The sequence below is a fragment of the Lepisosteus oculatus genome, chromosome 7, assembly GCF_040954835.1.
Source record: "Lepisosteus oculatus isolate fLepOcu1 chromosome 7, fLepOcu1.hap2, whole genome shotgun sequence".
NCBI classification, from domain to species: domain Eukaryota; kingdom Metazoa; phylum Chordata; class Actinopteri; order Semionotiformes; family Lepisosteidae; genus Lepisosteus; species Lepisosteus oculatus.
This window is the reverse complement of record NC_090702.1, coordinates 26978671-26993911: the sequence shown is the minus strand read 5'-3', so window position 1 is coordinate 26993911 and position 15241 is coordinate 26978671. Positions and strand designations below refer to the sequence as shown.

Below are 15241 nucleotides of genomic sequence, written 5' to 3'. Positions count from 1 at the left end.
CTAAAACGGCAAAAATGTTAATATTTACTACAGTATATGGTACAGTTTTTCCTCTAAAGGTATTTCTGGTTATACAGTTTATTTCTTGTAAGTCAGGAATGCTTTCCAGACCTCATGTCGTTACGGTCTCCTTTTGCTTTTGTGCTGAAGAACTTCCAGCAGCAACAGCCAAGAGAAAAAAGGCAGGAAAACAGCTTGTCAGCATGAGTGAGAGAATTGTAAACAAATCTTCCATGTCCTGCTGACTGACATACATGAATGATTTATGAAGAGTGGCACATCTTAATGTGGGCCACTGGGAAGTGCAGTCAGTCCTCTCTGCTTCACCTGGTGCCGCAGGCTGTTACTCCATTGTGGAGAGCTCACAGAGCAGCTGGGCCTGCTGCTGCCACTCTCTCCTTTCCATTGGGCACCGAGCAGGCAGCAGAATTAGTCAGCCGACTCGCTGACACTAGTTTGACTTCTGCCGTTTTGTTCCATTCCTTCCACATAAAAACTGCCTTTTTCACATCACTAAAATTAAAGTTTCAGATCAATTAATTTCAATACTATTGCTATTTCCAAAAACACAGTGCTGTTGTGTCCAATGAGATGAAACATTCCTCAAGCAGACAGAGAACATGACCTGTTCTATTCAAATCATTCCGCTGTAATTGCAAAGTTGCATTCAGGATAGCCAGGATTTTTGTCACATACTCCACATTCCTTACATCCAGAATTTGTCATCTTGGATCAGTAGGAAGCGAATAACAAAGCGTGGTCACATCACCTGCAAGCATTCTGCATTTCTGATCCAAGAACTGTTTTACACTCTAAAGCTCCACATGGAGTTGAATTGCACACAGAGGTCATAATATCACAGTGCACATCAAGCAGCCATACAGGCAACACAGGAAAATACAGGATTACTAATATTTCTAAGACTGTATCAACTGTATCGAAAAGAATCAGAGACAATGGTTGCAAATCTGACCCAAGCGTTTTTGCCTCTAGCTTGAAACTCCTAGATCCAATCACACCTTGCCTGTAAGGAGGTCTTTGTAGTCTGGGACTTTTGTTTTGCAAGTTGACCAATTGACCAGGTTACACCTGATGGACCTGGATATTGCACCATTATTAACAGAAGCCAGGCTTTCTTAGAATTTGTTCACAATGAAGTGAATAACCAACACAAAGTGTATATATAGACACCTCATACATTACATATTATTTTCCATTTTAGCTTAGAGCACCACCTGAGAGTGTTCTTCGAAGAAATGCAATAGGTTCAAATACCTCTGTATTACATTTCATAAGAAGTCTTTGCTGGTTCACTGTTCAACAGGATACTACAACATAAACTGAAAATGCAAACTATCAATCTCTATTCATCTTATTATTACAATTTGCATCCCCATTATATGTAATACATTTATGGAAATTCTAGGTGACCTTTTCCAGTTTTACTGGCAGTACTGTATATGCAGTAATTCCTATTCACTATTCCAAGACTGTGTTATGTGATGGGCTGCCTTCTCCTCTGTACAGAATAATGCCTTTCACAATCAATTCACTGTGGATAATTGAACAGAAACAGCTTCAGGTCCCAATGTGCCAAACATTTCCATATAATTGGAATGCAAGTGTCATTTGCTTCTACAATAAAATGAAGGCAGTAATAATAAAAATGACTCACCTATTAAAATAATTACACTTGTTGCTGCCTAGTATTTGCTTGCATGAAATTGTGCAAGCACAAATGCCATACTGTAATCAAACAAGCAGGAATCAATTGAATGTCAGAGGTATATACAAGAAATGGCACTGTATCTTCAATAAAAACATCCAACAAAGGATGGTCATGTCTAAAGCTCACCACAGTCAAGGTTGGCTCATTCTTGAATGAAGGAAATATTTTTAAGTATTATACAATGTCCTATACCTATGACAAATGCCCAAGACAGGACAAAAAGTACAAAGTCAATTACAATTTTCACACTGTGTAGTAGAGCTGGGCGATAATTCGATAACGATAATTATCGCGATATAATTTTCCTCGATATAATTTTAACAAAAGTTCGATAAATATGTTTATGTTTTGCACATGATATGCGCATGCACACAAAATGCTGCGCGAGTGCGCGTGCGTGTTGCAGACCGGGCAGCTAACAGATTTGTTTAATGTTTCTGCTGTTTGGCAAGTGTTTGTTGTGTTCTTAAAATAAAGAGTTGTTTAATTTACCAATTAACTGTCTGGTTTCTTCAACTTTTACTCAGGAGAAAAAATCTGTCTTTAAACTTGAAAGAAATAATGATTTGACATGTATCGTGATAATTATCGATATCGACTGATATGAAAATTTTTATCATGATAATGTTTTTGGCCATATCGCCCAGCCCTACTGTGTAGTGCTATTAAAGTTACATTACACAGTAACACTTTCAAACTTCTTAAGCATGGCAAATTATTCAATCAATAAATTATTTCTGTTATGTTTGCTGATCCCATTTCAATGGGGGTATGAATAAATCTGGAGGGCATTGTGCCTTTGTAATCTCTCAATGGGTTGTGACCCTCAGTTTCAAGAATGGTATTTTAATTCCTCCCTATTACCAAGCAGGCTAGCATTTCGACCCTTTATTGCAGTTAGAAAGCCTTTACTTTAAGCACTTATCGGGGGACGGAAATCTAATGTTAAAAATCAAATTTCAGATACCTGCTTCTTACTGTATATATTCTATTAATCACTGTAACACATGCTGGACATAATAACTACCACAACTGTAAATGATCATATTTTAACCACTCAAAGTACAATATTTCAGATTTCAACAGCATACCACCAATTATTAAGTGAGCAATTAAATCATTGAATGATTCATATTTGAACACATTGTACAATTTGATTAAAATATGAAGGATTTTCATCTAAAGATAGTTGGCACACACTGGAATTGAAAAAGGATAAGTGCGTGTTTATTTTTTAGTTCTTATTTTAATACTTTATTAAACCATCTATTAAGTCATTTGACAAACAATTTCCATTTGTAGTGTCAACTTGGAAGATGTCCTGCTGTGTAAATGGGTATTTACTCAAACAGAGAACTCAAGAGAAAAATGACAACGCATTAAGAGTCCTGAGCCCTAAGCACTTTCACACTGCTGTCCCAAAAACATGCAAATACTAGCTGGGAGACAAATTCAAGTCACAACATTTTTATAATTATTATTATTTTAAAATAAGAAATGGATTTAACCCATTTATTAGCAATAGATGCTTACAATTATTTTAATGTCATATTTTGGGAGAGTGTAATCAGAAGAGGTTCCTTCACCCTGGCCCATACTGTATGTCATTCCTGTCTGTCAAAAAGCACATAATCCTGAAATGGAAAGAAATGGGCTTTTTGTTTGAGATTAATTTTATGATGTATGGAATTCAAAGAGATCTGTAAATATTTACTTCCTGGGAGACGCACAGCAATTCCTTTTATTTGTGGAGCCTATCACTTTGTTTCTTTCAGTTAAAAGACAAGCATCATAAAATCTAATAATTTGCACATTTCAGATGAAGTACAAAGAGCTAGCATTAAGTGATTGCAACACTGTGACTTTTAAGCAGCATGGCTAAAAAATAAGCATAAAATATCACTGCAATAAAACCACAAGAGACAAAATATTTTGTCCAAGTGCTTCTATATGATAAACACATCAAATAACCTTTCATTCAACACTTGTTCTGTTGCACAGTATTAAAAAAGTGAGACAAACAATCTATAACTACATGTGAATTTATTTTAAATTAATGGCACAAATAATGTCTGCTTACTCGATACAATCTATTATAATTGATTTAAGAACCACAGAGAGAAAAAGCCCTTCTGCTTCTGGTAGGCACATACCTCATGTTTTGTCTCTGGTGTAGAACTAATTGAAGAATTTATTAAAGCATGACAGCAGATCATAATCTCAGTCATGTACCTCTTCTAACATGATGAAGGCAGATCACAAAATGATAGCGTGCTATTTATTTGAGGAGCACAGGAGAAACTGTGGCCATGGCAGTTGAATCACAATCCCAATAACCACAAACACACTTTTAAAGATAACATTTGGAGTCTCAGCCATGACCATAACAATCACATACCCAACTCAGAAGGCCTTTGCTATATACTGTAGCTATCTTACCTAACTAACATTACTAACTATTCCTTAGTTTGTAATGTTACTCAATCATAACACCAGGTTTGTGGGAGACACCCTTGACAAAAAAAAGTGTCAATTTAATAGCAGCCACAAACTTTTTAAATATGGATGTTCTGTTCCTATATCGTACATTGCAGTTAGTGTTAGTTTGTCCTCACAAGATTATGCCATTCTTAATTCTTTTGTGCTGACATTTCTCTTGTGGCTTATTTTGTACAGTAAGTAGCTGTTTTCACTCTTTCCCCGCTGGTATGGCCCTAAAGAGGATTTGTAGTGCTATTTACAACCATATACTCACACAAGTATGCTATAATCCCTACAGGGTGATGTATGCTGGGGCACAGCATGACTGTACCTTCCTATAAATTCTAATGTATTTGCACAGCAGTCTGGAGCTCAGTTCTTGTATACATGCAGTTACCAGCTCAGTAATGATGAATTATGTTCCCACACAGGGTCCAAGATTCTTGTCTAGGAAGAACCTCACCATTGAAAAAATGAACTTCAAGAGCCAGACAAACATATTAGTCTCAACAAAATTACTTGAGTTCTACCTGAACTGTGTGAATGATTAAAATAAAGTAATAAACAACCAAAAACAATCCTTATTTTAATGACTCCCTAAAAGTGAAGGTTATAATCAAATGGTGCCTTTTGTAATCATGTAGTTAATTACTAAAGCAGATGGTAAAGAACACATTTTGATATGAAGCCTAAAATATTTATTATGTTGCTTTTTAATGTCCATGTTGTAAAACATGCAGAGAAAATAATAATCCTAGACAAAGTATGTGCAGTTACAAATCAAAAGCTCCATGTACTTGTGCACAGCTTTGCAGACATTATAAACAATATATGGTACACAACATAATTCAGGTTTCTGGTGAGATTCCACACCCATTCTGGCCAACATAATACACTAAATGCACAGATACTAATAATCACACAAAGCATAGCTGGCTTGAATAGCATGAGAGAAACTTCCATAGCCTTCTCTTAACAGAACAATGCCCCAGGTCACAGTTACAATGTAACTATTACAATGTTACAATGTAACTTGATGTATTATACAATGGTAGAACTGGGTAGAACTGGGTAGAACTGGGTGGAGGTGCAGTTCAATTCCACTTACCTTACAGTTTACATCTTTCAATTGTAAGGTTTCCCAATATTTTGGCCAGTGAGCATATACAGTAAGTTGAATTAATGAGCATTGCTAAAACACGTATAAAAAGGTTTTATATTTTTTATAAAATAAAAAGGCAATTACTTCTGACTGGGCCATCTGAAAAGCTCAGATCAGTGTAACAATCGTGCCTTGTCGGTGATCTGACAGGCTAGGCAAAAAAGCATGCTTTCACTATATCAACCATTTCTATCACAGGATCACTGTTCCCAATCGATTGTGCTGTCTTAGTCTATGTGAATAAAGCCCGGCAAAATATGATCTCTTCCTTGTCACAAGCATATGTGAATTTTGTGTAAAGGATCATAATGACTATTTGTGTTGGGTGGTTTGTAGCACAATCCCCAAACCCATTGACGATGTGTGCATGAATCTGATACATAATGATTCAGAATCACTTTTACTTTTTTAAAGTTTTCCTGCTCATATGCCACTTTTGGTACTTCACCACCTCTGTGCCTTGGTTCTGGAAGGTCTTTCTGCTCAGCAAGCCGAGGAGCCCGGCTGACTCAAGTTTTCATACACAGTTAAATCATGCAGATTGATTCAAAGGTTCAGAAGTAATTAACAGAATTTACTTTCATGGCCACAAGTGAAACCATCTTTTATTCTCTGTTGTCAATGGTATATTTAAATCATAAGAAAGGTCATTATTACTTCAGTTACTAAAGATAAGTTTTAATTTCTTTTAGTCTTTGACTGTACAAGACTGCCTGCTTATGCTCATTATAAAGATAACATTCTTAACAAAAAACTAGAACATTTTTAGGCTAGAACCACATAGAAATGTCTACTAAAACAATATCTGTTTCTGCTTGTTTGCTAGGTCGTTGCCAAACATTTTCTTCAGTTTAAATAACAAAAGAAGCTTACAAAAATAAAGCAGGTTCCCCCTTTAAGATGCTACCCTTGCAATGGCATAAAAGATACATTTTCACTCAGTTCCCAAATGAATCAAGTGTCTGGCACTTTTCTTTAGAATAAAATTAACAGATACTATTTTGTAGCCAATTACTGAAGGGAATGCAATTCCACTATGAAAAGACCCATATCTTTATCTTAATATTCCACAAATATCTTAACCTGAAATTCCTAACTGTTTTCAAATTTTGTACTTGAAGTGAAATCAAATTTTGCTATGTGCCCAGACATGCCTTAACACAATTCAGCTCCTTACACTTCAGAAAACCTGTCACAACATATTAAGTAACACATATCAACAGAGTTCAAGAAAACCTCAAAACATTTTTCGGTAAGAACCCTATTGTTGTCTTCACACACTATGTTTCTGATCATTGTAATGCTCTACTAACTGGGGTATCTAAATCTACTCTGAACAAACTGCAGTACTGTATGTCCAAAATTAGCAGCCAGAATCCTGACCAGGTCTAGTGCAAGTGTTCACATTACTCCTATCCTGGAGTCCTTGCATTGGCATCCGGTCAAATTCCACGTAGATTTTAAAATCCTCATGCTCACCTATAAGGCTTTACATGGCTTGGCACCTCAATACCTGTCTGAACTATTATCGCCCTACTCCCCACCTCGCAACCTCCGCTCTTCAAATTCTGCCCTCCTTACTGTCCCCCAAGCCCGTCTACATTGTATGGGCGACAGGGCCTTCTCCTGCTATGCCCCCAAGCTCTGGAACTCTTTGCCCAAGGATATCAGAGAGTCACCTTCTCTAAACTCCTTCAAATCCAGACTCAAAACCTTCTTCTTCAGAAAAGCCTTTACTTAACTGGTTCCATTCTTCACCCCTCTGCTCTTCTTAGTACCACCTTCAACGGTCTCCTCTATTGTTATTGTTGTATTGTTGTAATTGTAATTGTGTCTTATCTTGTATATTCTTCTTATTTATTGTTATTGTCATCCTGTAAAGCGCTTTGAGAAGCCACCTTTAAAGGCGCTATATAAAATAAAGATTATTATTATTATTATTATTATTATTATTATTATTATTATTATTATTATTATTATCGTTGTACAGAAACACCGGTACAGGTGATATGGACATAAACAGTATGCTTCATGTCAGCTATGTATAAAAAGTTCAACAAATTTCAACCGCTGAAGCAAAGAGTTTTTAGTGCTCAAAATAATTTTAACTTAGAATGGAAGCATTACAGTAATGTCAAAAATGTCATAAAGCTTAGTAGGATCTGAAGCCAAACAATCCTTGTACACCATGACACACATCTTCCAACTCACACCGAGCAACCCAGTCTGCAGCCATACAGTTCTGGCTCATGATCTGTCAAGTTATTCATATGCATTGTAATATACAGGGGATGGACAAAAAAATGGAAACCCCAAATGCAAGAGGACTCATGTTTTGAAGTAACTAAATTTAAAAAGGATTTTACATGAGTTTCATATTAATTTCTATACTAATTATAATACCAACATGTCTCTGCTATAAATGATGTCCTAAAATCAATGCTTTAATATGTGAGTTTATAAAGCAGATGAGAGATCTAACACATTTTGAAAGAGGTCAAATACTTGATGCCTGAGTTGCAGGTGTGTGACTCACAAAAACAGCAAAATTACTTAATGCGTTAAAGAATAGTGTTAAAAATCAAGACGGCATACACTTAACAAAGGAAAACGGCATCCATAAAGAGGAAAGGAGGATGCAAGTCAAAGCTCGCTGACACAGATGGACACTTAGCAGGAAAGTTGTGAAAACCATAATCGATGGCCTCAAAAATGACAACAGAACTGAATCTAAGCCTCTGTGGTAGGGCAGCCATTTGGAAACTGCTTCTAACCAAAGCCAACACACAATAAAGCACATTATGGTATAACGTGCACAAATCTGGGACGTCTGAGCAGTGGAACAAAAGAAATATGGTCTGATGAGTCATCTTTTACTCCTTTTCCTACATCTGGCTGGGTTTATGTTTGGAGAAAGCTAAAGGATGCTGATTGTACCCAGCTCTTACACATTGTGATGCCTCTGCTATGGAATTGGCAGCCCTCTCGTGGGAGTCGCTGGGTCCGATTATTACTCTGCATGGTAGAATTATGACCAAGGAAGAAGTCATAATCAAGGAAAAGACATTTTAGGCAACCGAGGGCTCCCAAAATTGCAAACACTGATGCCACATGATGTTCCCATTTTCCAAGAAGAGAACCCTGCCATGCACACCGCTGAACGGATTCAAGAGTGGTTTCATGGACACCGGGATGAAGTCAAACACCCTCCATGGCCTCCCCAATCACCAGATCTAAACATCATTCAACCTTTTTGGGAAGTTCTGGAACGGAGTGGGAAGTAGATTTCCAACACCTACACCTCGGAAAAAACTGTAGGCTTTCTTGAAGAATGGTCCAATACCCCACTAGAAACAAAACTCATATAATAGTATTCCAAGAAGGGGCAAAGGGTGGTCTAACTTCTTATTCATTAAGAAATATTTAGATATTGCTTATTGTTTTTATTATTTTGGTCACCCCCTGTATGTCTACTACTTCAGATATTATTTTTTAACAGTGATCTCGTTCACAGTGGCACAGTGGTGCAGTGGTTAACATTGGTGCCTTTCAGCGCTGGGGCCCTGGGTTCAATTCCTAGAGTGCTATCTGCATGGAGTTTGTATGTTCTCCCCAAGTTCCTGTGGATTTTTGCTGGGTGCTTCCAGTTTCCTCCCACAGTCCAAAGAGAAACGGGTAGGTTATTTGGCTTCTAGGAAAATTGGCCCTGTTGTGATTGTGTGCTTGTCTGTGTCTGTGTGTGCCCTGTGATGGACTGGCATCCCATCCAGAGTGTACCCCACCTTGTCTGCAGGGATGTGCTCTGGCGATTCTGAGACCCTTTATTGGATGAACTGGTTAGAAAATGGATGGATTTCATACAAGGCAATTTTCCTGTTTGTGGGGCTTATGGCTCCAAGGTGAACTAGTATAAGTACTATAAAGCTGAAGATTATTTACGCCTTATAGAAGCACGGATCTGAACATGTGCCGTGACGTATGTTTGGTCCTAGTCCAGTCGTAGTTGACAACTAAGAGTCCTTCACTCATTTGGTTTCCTGCCACCAACTTTCATTGATACCCAGTTTCAGCGAGAGAACAATTTTGTCAGGGCTACTATGTACTTAGATCACCTTCACAAGTTCTTTTTTGCCCATCAGACTCATGCTGCATGGAGTCATTCTGCCACCAGCACACCCAGACACTGCTATACGCCTTGTCCAGCTGAAGCACATGGCTCTTTTTAATGCCTGGGTCTAATCATAAAACACTCCCAAGATAATCCAATAAATCTCACAGAAATGAACACCCAGTTACCTGTGTCAGCATCAGTAATCTAATATACTTGTGAATTCCCACAGCACCCTTCCAAACACTTACAACAGCTTCCTTAAGGGATAGGAGGAAAAAATGTTCCATTCAGCAACAAGTCTCTGGAGCTTGACTTGCAGTCAGGAGAAAATATCTTGACACAATACAACCACAAGTCCTGAAATCCAAACAGCTTCCGTTTTGAGTGAGTTTCTGGCGCGAATGCAAAATTAGAAAGTATATTCTGTCCAACACTTTTTCTGTGCAAAGCTCAAAACACACTTTAAATAGACTGGCATTAATAACAGACTTAATAACACTCTGAAAAGTTACAATTATCTGAAGGCAAAATAACTTCACTTACTCATGAATTAACATCACAATCCACACTTAAAAAAAGCATATAGTATGAAAGTTATTTTCTAAATAGACTTAGCTCAAAGATTTACAAAAAGAAAGTCGTTAGAATGTTTTAAAGTGCAACTAGCAACCGCCCAAACCAACTATAGATGTCTCCGTGAAACTACTTAGCATAATCATCGTACATTATGTCTGTAAAGGTACACACCTTTAAAAAAGTTTACACTGAACAAGAGATAGTAGCATTTATTACATTCATTCTTACAGTTTTATTATACTTTGCTTCTTTGTGCCTGGGAATCATGCAAAATTGATTTTTGACTCAATCTTAAAGTTTCCATTTAATGCAGCTGTGCTACACATTTAAAGATACAGTGTACTCCCAAAAGAGACAGCTAACCATGATGAGGTTAAAGGACAGTCAATAAACCAGCAGGGGAAATCCACAATATTTTCAACTATTAGAACATTTCTTTACAAAAATATAGATTTTGTCAAATTATTAACAATAACTTGATGGATAACTGAGTTAACAGAATAGAGTTTCATAGGGCAACCTACATCCTGACATTATTTCCTGCTTTGAACCACTGGTTTTATGCAAATATGACTTAAAGAGATAGAAACACACAAGCTAACACACTTAATGTAATGAAGATAACCCCCTGCATATACAGTAGAATGGAAAACATATGAGCCTCTACGAAAACTAAACATGCTCTAGCAATGTCAGCCAAAAATGTTATTCCAGTGTTCACAAACATTGGTACTAGTTTATACTACCCACAGAAATTCACTTAAATGTTATTATCATTATTATTGTTGTAGATACTATTTTAACCCACACCATAGCAGCAGAAAATTAAATACAAAAAATGAAAAAAACAAAAGTAAACCCACCCTACCTTAACACAAAATCCAATGTACCTTGATCTGCAGTTGCTGATAAACAGTTTTACAAAAAGTTAATAATGCTTCCAGCAAATAACAAAACGGTGTTTCACTTGACACAGAAAGACCTTTTCGTCTGGTCTTCTGTTCACTCTTTGGCCCACATAGCTTTAGAGCGTGTTAAAAATCCAGAATCCAAGTTCAGCAATTGACTGGTAGAATAAGTAGACCAGGAAGAAAGACAGAATAACAATAATAGCTACTCATTGCACCATAGCCAGTATCTCACTGGACACATGTAGCTTTGTGAATGGCAAGACACCCCAATGACTTCACGTCAGCAGGAGGTTATCAGTGGATTTACTTCTATTGTTGTTACAAGAACAGTAAACTTAAGCCTTTAATTAATGGCTCATTAGAGACTAAGGCCAGGCTCCTATGGATGTGGCTAAATTAGCATTAGATTAGTGTAAGCGGCTGTATGGGATCTTGAAATAGCAGTTGTGTACACCAGTAGCAGAGTCCCTGCTTGAAAGACTTAACATATCCATGGCAACTGCAGACAACAAAAATGGAGGGTCTCTGGCTAGAATTTGCCATATTAAGAGCCCTGCAAACAAAGCATACTGTAGAAAACTCCTGAGTGTAAGTTTCTTTCAAGATTAATGCATGGAAACACCTTTATAAAATATGGACCAATGTAACAACACAACATGCCGTGAACCTGCACATGCAAACAACTGATAGATCACCATCTTTAAAAAAAAAAACCCCAAAGTGCATTGTAACACGCTGATAGAATTACAATGTTTTAACATTCAACGATTAAAGTCGTGTGACTAAAAGCTAAAAAAAAATTAAAAAAATGACTAAGTTACTATTTACAATTCACTAAATAAGCCAGGATCCGTGCTTGAGCAAAACTATTTTTAATACTATAAGAACAGGTTTTCAAGTCTATGAACAGTAGCAAAAAATATGTTGGAACAGTGAAGTCCAAAACTTTCTTTAGTATGTTTTTAAAAGATTGCTCTTCCACCGCTCTTCCACTTGAAAAGTCACGGCTGGATTGTTTGGGCCAGATCAAGCCTCAAGTGCAGCAGCCATATCACCCTCCAACTCACAACTGGCAACCCACTGCACATTGGTGGTTGTGGAGGGGAGTCCCCATTACCTGTAAAGCACTTTGAGTGGAGTGTCCAGAAAAGCACTATATAAAGCACTATAGAAATTATTATAAATAAATAAGTGTCAAGACATAACTAATTTAGTGCCGTACACAAACAATGTATCTACATAATACCCTTACATTGTTAATACATGTGTTATTATGTTTCTGTTTGGGTTTTCTTTTGGAGTCATCTTTTGTGTTAACTAGTATAAATTAGAAAGTAGAAATGAAACGTTTAACAGATTTGAACAGAAATGTGATAGAAACACTGCGTGGTACTGAAATACTTCCGTTGTGTCACCAAAATATTATTTTTATGTAGTTATAAGAGGTATTATGCAAGAATATAACAAAGGTTACAAAAGAGAGGAGGCCATTCGGCACATCTAGCCTTTTGGGTAGGTAGTAGCAAAGAGATCCAAAGATCACATCCTGTCGTTTCTTGAAAGTAGCCAGGGTATCAGCTTGAAGGTATCAGTATCATGGCAGGGTAGCTGGTTTCATACTCTCACAACCCATGTACAGTATATTGTCTTCTCTTTCCCGAATGATAGTAAATGGACTAAGAAAAATAAAAGTAAGTTCAAAAACTCCCACATCAAATAATTACCTATCTGTTGTCAGCTAAAATAACGTACCTACAATGTGGACAACCAGGTGTGCTTGTTTCTCTTCTTTCAAAGTGTTTTGGAATGTTATTTATAAGTGCAACAGAAATACCAGGTGGTTCCTGAGCCCCAGCCAGCAAGCTGAGGAGCTCACTCTGCATACACAGTGAAGGAGATGTCACAGGATCAAGCCTGGGTCACCATGATAGTAAGCAAGTGTGACCTAAATTGTAGCTAGAAACAATGCAGTTGTGGTAAGTAGGGCTGGGGTCAGATGATCAGGGCTATCAGCTGCACCTCCGATCAACACTAACCCGAATGTGAGGCACTGTATGCTAGTAACATTGAAAATTCAGCTGTGAGACACCTGAAGAAGGCTCTACAGCCAAAATGTTATGTTTCTTTTCTTTACTTTTAAGAACGGAATGAACCTTTACCTGTTCCTTGTATGTTAAAATACAAATGATTGTCTGGGTAGGCAGGTCAGAGGAGCCTGTAGCTTGTCTGCTTTTCTTCATTCTCCCTGCACAAGATAACTATGTTACCAACTACTAGCTTGATCTCACCAGATCTCTCAAGATAAACTATTCAAGGGATCCTTTAAGATAAACAGTGCTACATACAATGTAATTACTAGTTCATTATTAATTCAGAAATGTTATTGTGAGCAGAAATTTAATGAAACTAGTGGTAATTCCAGATTGGAATACTTGGCTGGGATACTATCTAGATTAATTGGAGTCTCTAAATTGTCACATACAGTATGTGCCCTGCAATCCTGCAATAGACTAGTGTTACATTCGGGGTGTATCCTGCCTTGCACCCATTATCTGCTGGTAAGGGTCTGGCTCACTGGGACCCTTAAAACCCAGGACTAAGCAATTATTGAAAATGGATGGCTCACTACATATACTTTTGTTCCATGGGAACCGTTTCTGTATCACTAACTACCAGAAGAATCTTGTTAGATAAACAGTGGGAGGTAACATATTCTAAGCCTTTTATTGACCTAAAGCCTGGGTAACATATGGACTGTAAAGTAAACTGCTTAGGTCTAAATTGGTTTAAAGAAATAACTATAATTAGTTCCCATGCTGTAATATATAGGCATACACTATTTACAATATACTGCCTACAAAGTGAGACTCGTAAGAATATTTTAATTTTACGGCACCTGCTCAGCAACACTCGAAGAAGGGGCTGCTTCTGTAGTCTCTGGTAATCATTTCCACTGCCCTGGCCTACTCCAGTCAAGCTTACCAGCCCACATTGGTGGAATCGAAATTAAGACATTACTCCTTCTTCGTGTGTGTTAATATTTGAACACATTTATCAGCACTCTGTGATTCTAAAGATATGAAAATCAGAAGAGCACCTTAATTGATTCAAACACTACATGTTCAGTATCTTAGTGAAAAGCAATACGGTTTTAAAGAGTATCCTTAGCTCCATGCCTTGCAAAACTTTACAAAAATTCAAGTTTGACTCTTAAATGAAGGATTCCTAGGGCTAGACGTTTGCTTTTCTTTCCATGATTTAAAAATATTAAATTAAAATATTGTGCTAGTTAATAATCATTTCTTGGAAACTCATGCTTACATATTGTTTGAAATCAGTGAAAGAATCTTTAGGTTTCTGCATACTTCAGAGAAGATTCTAAAAGAAAACGGCCTTCTAAAATACCGGCTTTGATTTTGACTGTCAAACCTAATGTAGACCTAAATAAACCGAGCGGATACGGTGGGCCTCCCCTTCACCCTGCTTCAGGCCCAGGGCACTAGTGTGCAGACACCCTGAAATGGAGACTGTGATTCATTGTTGGATATGTATGGCAAGTTCACAGAGAAAACCAATCAAATGTTTTATATACAGTGCATGTTTGTATAAACTGTGTAAAAAAAATGTAACCTCTGAAAATATATATACAGTACAGCATCTTAAAAATGATAGCAAGGAAACGAAAATGACTTTATTTCTGTTGTTTTTACTTCATGGACCACACCCTTGATTGAATAACTGTTCTTAAAGGTATAAAACATGTGACATATAATAAACCCAAATGTACAATGCAGTTATAAACTATTGAAATTATTTTAAAGTTCATTGGGATCATTTGTGCAGTTTACTCAGAGATCACTATATTTCTAGATCATTTCTAGATTTTTGCTGACATAACAAATACCTAAACTGAAAAACGTATCAATACAAACAGGTAACTGATATACATACACTGCCCAGGATAATCTTTAACTTGGTTAAAGATTACCATACAATTTATGGCATTTCCAAACTATGTAACAAATGTTTCATAAATTATAACTATGCTTAAAGACCGTAGGCTTTGTGACTGAAATGTTGTTTTTGTCGGCATCTTTTACCTTGCTGTATTAAAATGTGAATTTTGCAAAACAAAATACAATAATGCCCAGTATATATATATGGTATATATGTGTTCTTACATACTTATCAAAACATAAACACCACATAATAATTTATTTTTCTGTTGTACATTAGGAGGGCACATGGTTTTTCTGTGTGTGGTTAAAGAC

General features: G+C 36.9%; 1 protein-coding gene across 12 annotated transcripts in view; it reads right to left on the bottom strand.

Annotated features, from left to right (window-relative positions):
* Positions 1–15241, bottom strand: part of eps8a (EGFR pathway substrate 8a, signaling adaptor) — a 94263-nt gene that overhangs the window by 58747 nt on the left and 20275 nt on the right. Inside the window, exon 1 of one of the 12 annotated variants that reach the window (XM_015352974.2) lies at positions 10928–11239. The exons of the other annotated variants lie outside the window; for them this stretch is intronic. The gene's annotated coding sequence lies outside the window, so the exon portion shown is untranslated. Of the gene's footprint in view, positions 1–10927; positions 11240–15241 lie in introns of those variants that run through there. 12 annotated transcript variants of the gene reach the window in all.